Source organism: Schistocerca gregaria, chromosome 4 (genome assembly GCF_023897955.1).
Source record: "Schistocerca gregaria isolate iqSchGreg1 chromosome 4, iqSchGreg1.2, whole genome shotgun sequence".
NCBI lineage: Eukaryota > Metazoa > Arthropoda > Insecta > Orthoptera > Acrididae > Schistocerca > Schistocerca gregaria.
The window spans coordinates 339,132,155-339,145,326 of record NC_064923.1 but is presented as its reverse complement, the minus strand read 5'-3'; the positions used below and the strand labels follow the sequence as shown (position 1 = coordinate 339,145,326).

The 13,172-nt window shown below is 37.4% G+C and overlaps 1 protein-coding gene across 2 annotated transcripts in view; it reads left to right on the top strand.

The window, feature by feature from the left end:
- LOC126268081 (glutamyl-tRNA(Gln) amidotransferase subunit A, mitochondrial) overlaps nucleotides 1–2,164 on the top strand; it is a 143,182-nt gene extending 141,018 nt beyond the window's left edge. For both annotated transcript variants that reach the window (XR_007549080.1, XR_007549081.1), the window contains exon 10: nucleotides 1,359–2,164. The gene's annotated coding sequence lies outside the window, so the exon portion shown is untranslated. The remainder of the gene's footprint in view (nucleotides 1–1,358) is intronic.
- The last annotated feature ends 11,008 nt before the right edge of the window (nucleotides 2,165–13,172 follow it).

Sequence of the window (13,172 nt, the reverse complement as noted above, 5' to 3'; positions counted from 1 at the left end):
ATATTTTAACGGTATGTATGACTGCCATACATGGCTATAAATATTTTATATTTCATGCATCACTAAGACTTGTATAGATTAAATCTTAATTAATTGAACCTGGTTGCTTAAACAATATTTATATTTACAACATCTGAAGGTGGCGATAAGTCGAAACCAGTCATAAAGTGTAAAGAAATCTATGTGATCAAGACGGACTGTGAAAATAAAAGTGCTAATTGTAAATGAGTTTAATGATTTCCACAAGAAAATTAACTTACTGTTTAACAATAAAAAAAATGATGACATGCATTTCTTGATCTAAACATCAAATGGTAGGATTGCCTTCAAAGTCTAAAGGACCCGATGACAATGGATAATTTTATTATATGATAACTCATGTCATCCAAATGACCAAAAAACTCTCCACCCTTCAGGGCTTAGTAGATAGAGCATTTAAAGTCCTGGTGGGTAAACACGAGACAGTGACTGAGCTGAATATTATCAGACAACTAGCCAGAGCTAACAGAAACCATGAAAACATAATGAATAAGGAATAATTGAGAATAGTATGTTGATAAATGCTGTACATCTTTAACAGTTGTAATGCGATGCTCATCGGTCAGACGGATAGGTACTTAGTCAAGGTACAAGGATTACACAGACACCTCTCAGCTTAACAATATAGAAATGTCCACCACAGCCATACACAGCCATGAAACTGGCCATCCTTTGTTGGGAACTGAAAAAGACCTCACAATTTCACACAAATAGGATAGAGGTAGAAAATTGGATCTATTAGAGATTACAGTGCATAGCGGGAGAAATGAAAATTAAATGAATAGATCTTGGGAGATGCAAACAACTTTAAAAAAAAAATGTAGATGTGTTATGATATCAGTCTTCAGTTAACTACTTTAATTATAGTAATGCTGTTGCCAATCTTTGTGCAATGAGATTTGTGGGGATGCAAATGATCTATGTTCGTTGGTATCTCTGTGATCCCTTTTTTGTGCATATGGAGTGATCACTCACGCTGCTTATGTGTTTGTATCTGTGTGTCTTTCCTGGAGGTTTATGGACCATCATTGAATGAATAAATGATAAGCACATTTTTAAGGAAACCTGGTTATGAGTGAGTTACCATTAATTTTTATTATTTTTTATTTTTTATTTATGTTTTCATCTTTATCACTTTTGTCAGATTCTTGTGGAATAATTATGTTGGCAAAGGCTTTCTCCTTCAAAATATGCAATAGTTAGTGCTTTCGCATTGTGAAGGGTGGTTGACTCCACATTTTAATGTTGAATCTTCGATTTGTGTATACTGGTAGCTTACTAAGTTGCTGTAGAGAAATGTAAATGTATATATGTGGCAGATACTGGTGTTGGTGAGGCTTTGGGGGCAACAGTGGGACTCGCTCACTGTGTTTCTCAAGAGGGATATGACCTCCTTGGCTGGTGCCAACAGTCTTCTACATCAAGAAGTTCGACCCATGTACCACCTGGTCTTAACTTGGCTCAGCGGCTGTGTAACTGAGCATCTGCAACGTTAGCACTACTTATCCAGCAATGGTATTGTTTGGCTGCTCCTGTTACATATCTGACCAGCTGTCAGCTACTGGTACACTGAACACCCAAAGTTCTTCACTTCCCTCTTTAGAATTCCCCAGAGCTGTGTGAAGGAAATTTAAATTATTCTCTGTGAAATAAATGGTGGACACACAAACTACGAGGAATTTCTCCGCTCTTGATGTATTCTACCCAGGATAATTACACACACACACACACACACACACACACACACACTTAACAGTCCTGAAATCACACCAAATAATTTCCAACACAAAATTGTGATGTAATTCTGGTGTTCCCTTGCAAACATGTATAATAGTAAATGTCACAAAGTGTTTATTATATATTTTGTCAGTGTTAACAGCCAAACACATTTAAATGTACATATGTATTATTTGTGAACTATTTATTGGACACTGAATTCACTAGGTTGACATCAGGAGGCTCAAAATACTTCCAGGTTTAAGGAAAATACTTATCTGGGTACCTGTCGTCGAAATAGTGAATAATTTAAATTGTTTTAGCTCCTCCACTAAGGTTCCCTTCGTTGCAATGTCAAGCAGTTTGTGACATGCTAACTACAAAAAGATTTATGTGAAATAAAAAATTTAACTTCAAAATATTTATTACAAAAATTTCAGCATAATGCAACTCGGTCTTGACATCGCATAATCTGTTACAAACACATGTGGCTACTACCACTGTTACTTATATAGAGTTACTATAATGCAGGGCAAGTTCATGCATTTTTATTTGAGGACATTTCATAAATTATAAGTATAGTTTCACATTCCTGGACAGCTGATTAATAACTCCAGATTTGTTTTTGTATGGACTTCCGTGTGTGATGATAATTTAACAGAAATACATTTACTAACTCGCACAAATTTGATGTCTTATTTGTTCAAACAATGCTTCAGATGAAAATTTTAATTACTTCAATATTATCTAATAGTATTTTGTTCCTACCATGTTTTTTCTGTAGTTTTGTTGTATGCTATTAATACATTCTGAATGCTGGCACAAAATTTGTAAGTATACCAGTCACAGTGTTTGTTTACTTCACATGGCAACTTATAACTCTTGACAGTACAGTATCCATCCTAATGCACTGAAAATACAAAATAGGTTTACCAGATACATACCAAACATTGTTTTATCCGAACAACAGTGTTACAAAGTGTAGAAAACTAGATATGCTTCACATATCCAGCAAGCTATAAGACTATTGCAGTCGCCTAAGTGCCTGGTATCGATCTGTTCATTATGTACTTTCCCATTCTGCTACATCATACATCCACTTTTAATAATGATGGGTTTGGCAGTAGCCATTGCTGAATACTGTTTTTCATTTCACTGTGCTGTGGTTGGGATCTTCATGTGAGGATGTATCAAATAGCAGAAGCAGTTCCTGGTCTGCCACAGCCTAGTTTTGCTTCAGATTCCTTGTTGACACATTCTCCCCATTGTGGAATTCCAGTTAATGTTGTGAGCATTAGCTAAGGAATTCAATGGACTACCATATAAGGATACAGACAGTGTGATGTGTGAAGGTTCTGGGTTGATTCAGGAAGCAAGCATGGATAGCCGAAGTGGTTAAGGTGACTGCTTGCGATAAGTGGGCTATCGGGATTCGAGGCCTATTTAACTGTTGGGTAGTAGATCTAAACCATATACAGCTGATGTCAAGGAATTCCCATTCAGGGAATTAATTTTGAATTATTTTATTATTTTGTGCAGCTGTGGATTGTCAATAAAGTTTGTAAGAATTAGACACCTGCCTCGAATCATTTATTCTTGCAACCATGTGTGGTTTGACCAATTGTGACTGTCTCCTTAACAATAATAAACAGTGTACTTGCTTTTTCCCATCAGTCTTGTTTTCATTTGATGCCCCTTTACATTTTTCCTCACTTTTCGTGCTACCAAATTCCACTATTCCTTAAAAATTAAATTTTAATTCCCCTAAACTGTCTGAATTATTTCCTTTATCCCACATACATTCTTTCAGTGTCATCATCATCATCTGTGGATTTTAGGTGGCATATAATCTTGTACTTCTGTGGTGGGTAGTGGCTTTGTGTCTGTCTTGGCAATGCTGTTCGTAGGAGCTTACCTGCATTGTTATTTTCTTATTCATTATTGTTCCCATGCCTGCATTACTAGTGAGCTATTTTGTATTTATATCCCTCTACTCATCTAGTTCTGTAGTGTTTCAATAATTTCGGCAAAAATTCTAGAACCACTCGTCCTTCTACTGTTTCGTACACATGATATTTTAGATGTGAGAGTCGTAGTGAAATAGAAAGGAAGAACTATGGAACTTCTAGGTTATTCTGTGTTAATCGTATCAGTGACCATTGTTATAAATAACACGAATATTTGAGATTCGGAATTCTGAAAAAGCTCTTGTCTTGGACTTGCTGGAGGCAAGACGGTTTTTACGATTTGTTTATAATTGAACTATGGTTGTTAATCCAACTCTTTTCTAAAATGTACTTAAATCAGTTTCTAATGTGAGACGATACGAGTGACTGACAAGAAGTCAAATGTTTATATACAAAGTGAATTTTGTTCTTTATGAAGCTCAGATATACCGATAGTTGTTGAAAAGTATTCTTCAAGTACCTAATTGTTTCACAAGTAGAGAGAGAGTCTTTAAGGTTCCTATAACTAGCATCATTCTTCAGAGAAGTGGTTTATAGAAATTCCAGAAGCGGGCTATCCGGAGAAGAAGATCAGCTGTGTACACCAAGTAAGTCAACTCGTATAGGGGAAGTGGGAAGTTTGCACATACACTTCACACCATCTGTTTTCAGATTGTTAGAGTGAAAGCACATTTTAGGAACCAGATAAAAGATTGCAGGACCTATCCATCTGCAGACATAAGCAGTGCTCATAACCTGGTCCTGATGAAAAGTTCACTGAGATTCAAAAGTTTGAAGAAGAAGCCATTAAAACTTAAATGGGAACAAGAAAAACTGAGGGACTGGGAAAGCACTATGCTCATGAAACAGACAACCTAGCTAAGAATTTTCAACATGGTGGAGTAAATGAAGACGGATCAAATTAAATCTGGTATATACAAAGCAGCAGAAAAGATAATTGGAGTAACTCAACCCAAAAACAAGAGGAAATGGATTACAGCAGATATTATTCAGCTTATAGAAAACAGGAGATTATACAAAAATGCAACTGATGAACAAGTAAAAGCGGAATACAGAAGACTAAGGAATTTAGTTAATAGAGAAGCTAGGAAAACAAAAGAAAATTTTCTTGAAGAAATGTGCAGAGAAGTGGAAGGAAATATGCAAAACAGAAGAACTGATTTAGCCTACAGAAGAGCAAATCAATTTTTTAACATAGTTAAAACAAGACTTTCAGGTACAATAGTAAATAGAGGAGAAAATGCTGTTTGGTGAAGACATGGTGAAGAGATGAAAATAATACACAGAAGAGTTGTATGCCAGAACACCTCTTCGGGAGAATGTAATAGGAAGAGAAGAGCAAGTAGACAAAGATGACATGGGAGATTACATTCTGCAAGAAGAATTTGACAGAGCTCTAAAAGAACTACGGGACAACAAAGCAACGGGTATTGATGACATCCCTGCAGAACTAATAAAGAATGCTGGTGACAGCATGAAAATGGTGGTGCTTAAACTTATTAGGTCCATCTATAACACAGGAGAGATACAGACAGACTTCCAGGAATGTATCATTGTTTCTATATCAAAGAAGGCAGCAGCTACAAAATGCAAACAGTACCGAACTCTAAGCCTAATATCACATCTATCAAAAATTCTCATAAAAATAGTTCTGAAGAGAATTGAAGAGAAGGTGGAGGATATGCTGAGTGAAGGTCAGTTTGGTTTCAGAAGGGGATTGGGAACAAGACAGGTGATTATGGCACTGAGGTTTGTAATTGAAAAGCAATTACAGAAAAATAAACCAACTTATATTGCCTTTGTAGATGGAGAAGGCATTTGATAACGTTATCTGGCAAGAGATGTTCAGAGTGCTTAGGAAAAGTGGAATAAAGTGCAAAGACATCTGTGTGATACTCAGTTTCTATAAGAATGAGGTGGCAGTGATTAGGAACTGTCACCATGAACAAGAAGCAAATATTAGAAAAAGGGTAAGGCAAGGACGTGCTCTCTCTCTCTTATATTCAATGCTTACATCCAGGAAGCTATAGACAAAGTTCGAGAAACTACTGAGGTGGGGATCAAAATTAATGGGCAGAAGATAGAAATGCTATGTTATGCAAATGATATTGCTATAATCACAGAGACAAAAGAAGATCTATAGGAAGCCCTCATAACAATGGAAAAAATTCTATGCAATCAGCATGGAATGAGAATAAACAAGAAAAAGACTAAAGTGATAGTATGCAGTACAGGAGCAGAATATGAACCTCTGAGAATGAGAGTTGGAAGAAAGGAGCTGGAAGTGATAGAGGAATTTACTTACCTGGGAAGCAAAATCACAAGACATGGTAGAAGCCGGAAAGAAATTGCGACCAGAATACAAAAGGCCAAAATTGCATTTAATCGGAGAAGGAACTTACTCACCAGCAACAACATCAGTCTGAAAATAAAGAAATGTATCACGAAAGGTTTCGTTTGGAGTGTGGCCCTATACAGATGTGAAACTTGGACAATTGGTAGAGAAGAGAGAGGCCCTGGAGGTGTGGTGCTATAGAAGGATGATGATCAGGTGGAGAGACAAAGTAACAAATGAAGAGGTGCTTAGAAGCATACAGGAAACCAGATCTCTGTGGAGGCACATCCAAACAAGAAGAGACAAACTTGTAGGGCACATACTATGACACAACAACATTATTGGAACAATAGCAGAAGGAGCTATTGAGGGAAGGAATTGGCGGCGGCAGCTCTACATGGAGGCACCAGCAGCCCCGCCAGGCCGCCGCCGGCGCAGGCTCGTCACAGCACAAGGAGTCGGCGCCCGCCCTGCAATGCCCCCAGTCGTTGCACATTCCACCCGCCTTTTATCCTCTCCATGTCTGACTCACTACCCTAAATGACGCTGCAGTCGACGTGCTTAAGGATACCATACATGCAACAGATCATGAGTGATGTTGGATGTAACACATATGTGGAAATGAAGAGGAAGGCAGACAGAAGAGAGGAATGGCGCTCTGCTGCGAATCAACCTAAGGATTGAACACTAAAAGAAGAAAAGAAGAACCCTCTACTCACCTGGTTCTATAGTGTTTCGATAATTTCGGCATAAATTCTAGAACCACTCTGCTTTCTACAGTCTCGAACACACGATATTTTAGACGTGAGAGTTGTAGTGTAATAGAAAGTAAGAACTATGGAACTTCTAGGTTATTCTGTGTTAATCACATCAGTGACCATTGTTTTAAATAACATGAACATCTGAGATTCGGAATTCTGAAAAAGCTCGTATCTTGGACTTGCTGGAGGCAAGACGGGTTTTTATGATTTGTTTGTAATTGAGTTATGGTTGTTAAGCCAACTCTTCTCTATAATGTACTTAAATCAGTTTCTAATGTGAAACGATACGAGTAACTGACAAGAAGACAAATGTTTATATGCAAAGTGTGAATTTTGTTCTTTATGAAGCTCAAATATACCGATAGTTGGTGAAAAGTATCCTTCGAGTACGTAATTATTTCACAAGTAGAGAGAGAGAGTCATTAAGGTTCCTGTAACTAGCATCATTCTGCAGAGAAGTAGCTTATAGAAATTCCAGAAGCTGGCTATCCAGAGAAGGAGATCAGCTGTGTACACCAAGTAAGTCGATTCGTATAAGAGAAGTGGGAAGTTTGCACTTACACTTCACATAGTCTGAGTTGTCAGATCGTTAGAGTTCTTCACGAATTCCCACTATATCTAACTTGAACCTATCCATTTCCTTTTTAAATTCTCTTACTTACGTACATGTGTAAGGGATTGAACATTCCACGCTCTGTCCTATAGAATGCCAATTTTGTTTTCCATCCTGAGTAGTCACTACCTGGAGGTCCAGGGGAATTAATTCACCTCTGGAATATTTTACTCAAGAGGATGCCATCAGCATTGTGTCATCTGTACAGCTGCAAAAGACATTTGTGGGTTTCCCTCACTTTCAGCTGTTCACAGTATCAACACAGCAAAGCCATGTTGGGTAAAGTTAGTTGGCCAGATCAGTTACTCATCCAGACTGCTGCCCTTGTAACCATGAAAAAGCCATCATGGTTAGTTTGGCCTCTCCCCCTCCACTATGATAGTATCTATGAGATGGCTGTCTGTATTGGTGAGGGACATGTAAGCCATCTGAGCTTGTCAAGTCCTATGGTTCATGGGGGAGATACCCTTTGTCATTATCAATAGTTGAATTTTTTTTTCTTTCTTTTTCTTTTTTCTTACCAAAATACGGGGTGGAAACACGTCCTCGTCAAATTTACAAGTTACGTCAAATAATGATGAGATATCACAATATAACACTAGAACTAAAAACCGCCTCTGTAAAGGCTTCAAGAGGTTAACATTAGTAAAGAAAGGAGTCGCAGGTAAACATGTTCTAAGGTTTTAGTTGACTTAGAGTGATGAAGTATGTGTATAAACTCCCACTTCTTTAATGATATGACTTACTTGAGATTGCATCCGACTTTCCTTGCTGGTTAGCTTGCTGCTGCAACCTCCTTTTCTCTTCTTCTCAGAAGTATATTTACTAGGACCAGGAATTTATCAAGACTCCTCCTACTTATAAAATAAGCAGACACCGTTTTTTTTCTTCTTCGCTTAATGCTGTATATTTGAACATCAAACTCTAACAAATCTCACTCTCCACATAAACAAATACTATCAAGTAAGTCTTTTCATGTCTCCAAAGTGTAGAAACAAAGTAGATTTACATATAAGGTAAGGTTGGATTGATAAACAGGACCTTTTCCAATGTGAATCTGAATACATTTCTTATCCTTTCAAAGTCCAAAACGAGTATTAATTAACAATATCCGAACTGTTCTTTTTTTTCCACTACAATCGTCAGAGTTATAAAACAGCACAGAATACATAAACAGTCCTTGTTCTTTCACTATGGCTTCCATGGCGCGACTGGCAAACACTTGTGGGTGCCGTTCGATCGCCACATCTATAGTTGTCTCACGATAAACTTCAAACATGCACACACAGACAGTTGATGCGCAGTAAATAGGCTCTCTCTCACTTATATTTAAAATATCATTTGTTCGAGACGGTAGAAGGACGAGTGGTTCTAGAATTTTAGTGGAAATTCTCAAAACGCTGCATATCCCTCTCCTCATATCGAACACGCAATATTTTATACATAACCATTATGTATATTAATATCATACATAATAATAATAATAATTCACGTTTTAAAAGTATTCATTTATTACATAGTTTTATATACATGGTTCTCCCCTCCTCAATAAATATTTGCTCTCTATAGAGCAAGCTTCCGCTTGTTGTCTTTTTACTGATTCCTTACTCTACCTTGTTTTTTAGAACTTAAGCATTTATTTATGATTTCATTCCTCCTTACTATTACTTAGGAATTGTGAAGACTCTTTCTTTAACTCCAGTGACAAACTTCAGGTGTTCATGACACTTGAGTACTTTATTCTAATTCTTTGTACTATTTCTTTAGTACAAAATAGTCTCATTATTTATAGACTGTAGTTTGGAGGAACTCTGGGCAGGCCGGCCGCGGTGGTCTAGCGGTTCAGGCGCTCAGTCCAGAATCGCGGGACTGCTACGGTCGTAGGTTCGAATCCTGCCTCGGGCATGGATGTGTGTGATGTCCTTAGGTTAGTTAGGTTTAAGTAGTTCTAAGTTCTAGGGGACTGATGACCACAGATGTTAAGTCCCATAGTGCTCAGAGCGATTTGAACCATTTTGAACTCTGGGCAAAATAAGTGTTCCCTTTGACACTCCTAAACTTACCTGAAATGTGATGGTGTTAGTGTTACATAGAATTCAAACTTACCAGAATAATCCCATAAAACATGTGACTTCTGTCGCGTCCTTCCTGCTAGGGTCAGTACCTATACCTTACTTGTGGGGATGGCCATATGAGTTCACTCCCTCTTTCCATTCTGGGAGGTACGCCTCTTTAGAAAACTTCCCTATTCAGTAGGCTACAGGTCGTCCTATATCCATGTAGGAACGCCTATCCTATATATTTAGCAAGTGCCAGGTATGCTCCCTCCTTATCCTTTCTGAGTAGGCCTCATGGAACATTACCCCCAATATACATTCCTATGTATACTGTAGTTAAGTATTTTCAGGTAAAGCTATAAATCTGTTCTACACTTCGCATTCACTTCTTAATACCTCATCAACTACCTAGAGCCCCCCCTCTACTCATCAACTTCTATACATTTAATAGATACCCTGTCTGGATGTACTATTCAGTAGATAATATGTTTACTTATGCTATACGAGTCCCAAAATTCCTAAAATTCATCAGCATATTTGTTAGACTAATATTCCTTAATGATTACACAATTTACTCCTCTTTGGCTTATTTTCTCTTTCATTACTCATGCCTCCTCCTTATGTACACTTATTATAGAATCATCATAATTCATAGTTCTTATCTGAAGATAAGATGTAGGTTATTGGAAACTAGAAAGGACTTCTGGGATAGAAGTAGATGAATATGGAAAGAGGAAAAAAATAGATAGGTCTTCAAATGAGAAGTAAGAAAGGAAATAAATATGAATGGGTGACAAGATCAAAGAAGAGAAAGAAGATAGTCCCAAATACAGGAAACTCTTCCCGTCTCCTACAGAACGGACATCCTCACCTTCACCCTTTAGGTCCCCAAAGGAAGTCTTAGCAACCCTATGGAAACGGCAAAGGGTGAAGAATCAGGCACACTTGTTTGCGAGGGTTGTTTGAAAAGTGTGTGTGTTTTGTGTTAGTCATGATTTATGTGTCCTTGTAAACCATGCTGTTATCCACAATACCCACACCTTTCCAAAACTGATACAAACCCTCCCATCTACATCACATCTTATAAAAGGTATAGAATATGCTATACAAAATAGAAAATCTATATACTATGGTATAACAGTTGTTCAGATATTCACCTGATATTATGTTTTTCCAGAAACATAATATCCCATTCAGTTTATTTCGCCTAGAGATCACCTTTTATCTGTGATTCTCTTAAGCCAGTTTTTAAGTTATAGTCATATCCAGTTACCTAGGTAACCATATTGTAGGATTGTTTAAGAATTCAGAAATAGATGACAGAATAGTTTAAGATTTGAAGGGAATTCGGAGCAGGAAAACTATTTTGGAAGAATCACCAAAAACAACTCAGGGTCCAAGGGTCGTCACTCTGCCCGTTTACTCAGAATGTTAACGTCCTTGGGGGATATATGACTGCACCCGGGTCCCATGGATCTGATATTAACTTTTCTTGTGCACTGGTAGACCAGTATTTTTCTTTAAACTTCTTTGGAAGTCTCCCCTCTGCAAATCGGTCTTCACTTCACTAGTTAACACAACGTTAGGTGAAGATACTCTCTTTTCTACTTGTTCCTGCATAAGTTTGACTTCTCTCCAGAGTTCGTCTATGCTCTTCCTGGTATCAGTAAATTCATAAGAAGCCATAGGTGATACATTCCCGAATGTTATTCTCTCAGTGACTTTCTGATCTATAATTTCTTGTGCCTGTTCCTCCAGACTACTTACATTTATGATATCAGAGCTTGCTACCTTCTCTTTGAAGCTTCTTTCTATACTGTCTACTCAAGTACTTACACCTGTAATTTGTGATTGAATGATGGGCATTAATTTGCTATGCTTATCGATGTTCTCTTTCAAAGTATGCCATCCCTGCTGTACAGCATTAAACAGAGCATTACATACATCTTCCAATGATCCTAACTTTTCATTAATCTCAAATTCTACACTATTATATTTTTCCTCAGTATTCAGATCTAACTTTTTTGTGAAATTCTGCAAATTATTAGTCTGTTTTTGGTCGAATTCAGCAAACATTTGATTTACCTGAGTGCTTGTAGAGTTGCTCAGTTCCTTCTTTAAACCTATCTTCAAATTTTCAACTTTACCATTTAGAGTGTCAAATTCAGTCTTTAAAGTATCCATGCCTTTGCATAGTTTACCAAATTCTCTACTCTGTGCATCAACCTTGCCACTCAATAAACCTACATTGGTTGCTTGACTATTCAAGGTTTCACTCTGGTCATTTTGAGCACTTAAACTAGAATGTTCCAAACCTATTTCTTTCCTTAGAGTTTCATTTCAGCATTTAATCTATAATTTAAAGTTTCATTTACTTGTAAACTCTGGGCTTCTAGTTTAGAATTTAACTGAGCATTTACTGAATCTAGCTTCAGACTCTGGGCTTTAATTAAATTTACTAACACAATCCAGTCTGGCATTTCTCTACTGATTCTCATAGCCATAGCTGGTTCTTGAATTTCTTCATGTTATCCATATTCTTTTGCATTTTGGATTTAGTAAACATTTACAAACTTCACTCTAAGTATAACAACTACACGAGTACACTTCGCTCAACATTTTATCCAGCTTTACACTCAAACAGTAAAGTACTGTTTTACACTCAACCAGTGTAGAGTTTAGGCGGATGAGGAATCAGCACTGGTGAGCAACAACTGGTGCTGGTGGTGTTGGATGTAGATTTCTGCATTGACATTGGTGAGCAGACGTGGAAGCAGGTCAGCACTAATGAATAGCAACTGGTGCCGGCATGCATCGGATGTTGTTTTCCATGTCTATGTCCTCATGATACGTGTGAGAGCTGTCTACTCCCCACACCGGATCATCTTAGTCGAATTGTTCTCGGCGTCTCTCTTCTTAGTCTAATATGTCCAGATCTTCTCTCTTTTCTTTTAACATTATGACTTTCTTATGTCTTCCCTTTTGTCACATTTATTAATTTTCACCATTTGAATTTTTAGGCAGAATCCAATTCCGTGATCTGGTTCTTTTGTCTTGTTATGCTCGGTTCCTATGGCAACACATACCATCTTCTTATCTCGTTTTCGTCTCAAAATTCCCGTTGTCTTCTGTCCTTTCACACAGGTCGCCACATTCTAACGCTTTGGACAACTTGGAATGGTGAAATATGTGTATAAACTCCCAGTTCTTTTAACGATACAACTTACTTGAGATTGCCAACTGACTTTCCTTGCTGGTTAGCTTGCTGCTGCAACATCCTTTTTTCTTCTTCTCCGAAGTATATTAGCTAGTACCAGGAATCTCTCAAGACTCTTTCTTCACTTAACGATATGTATTTGAACATCAGACTTTTACAAATTTCAGTCTCCACATAAACAAATACTATCAAGTAAGTCTCTTCGCGTCTCCAAAGTGTAGAAGCAAAGTAATTTACACGTAAGGTAAGGTTGGCTTGGTAACCATGTCCTTTTTCAATATGAATCTGAATACATTTCTTATCCTTTCCAAGTCCAAAATGAGCATTAATTAACAATATCTCAACTGTTCTTTCTTTTTTTCCACTACAATCCTCAAAGTTATAAAACAGAATAGAATAGATAAACATGCATTGTTCTTTCACTATGTCTTCCATGGCGCGACCGGAAAACACTTGTGGGTGCCGTT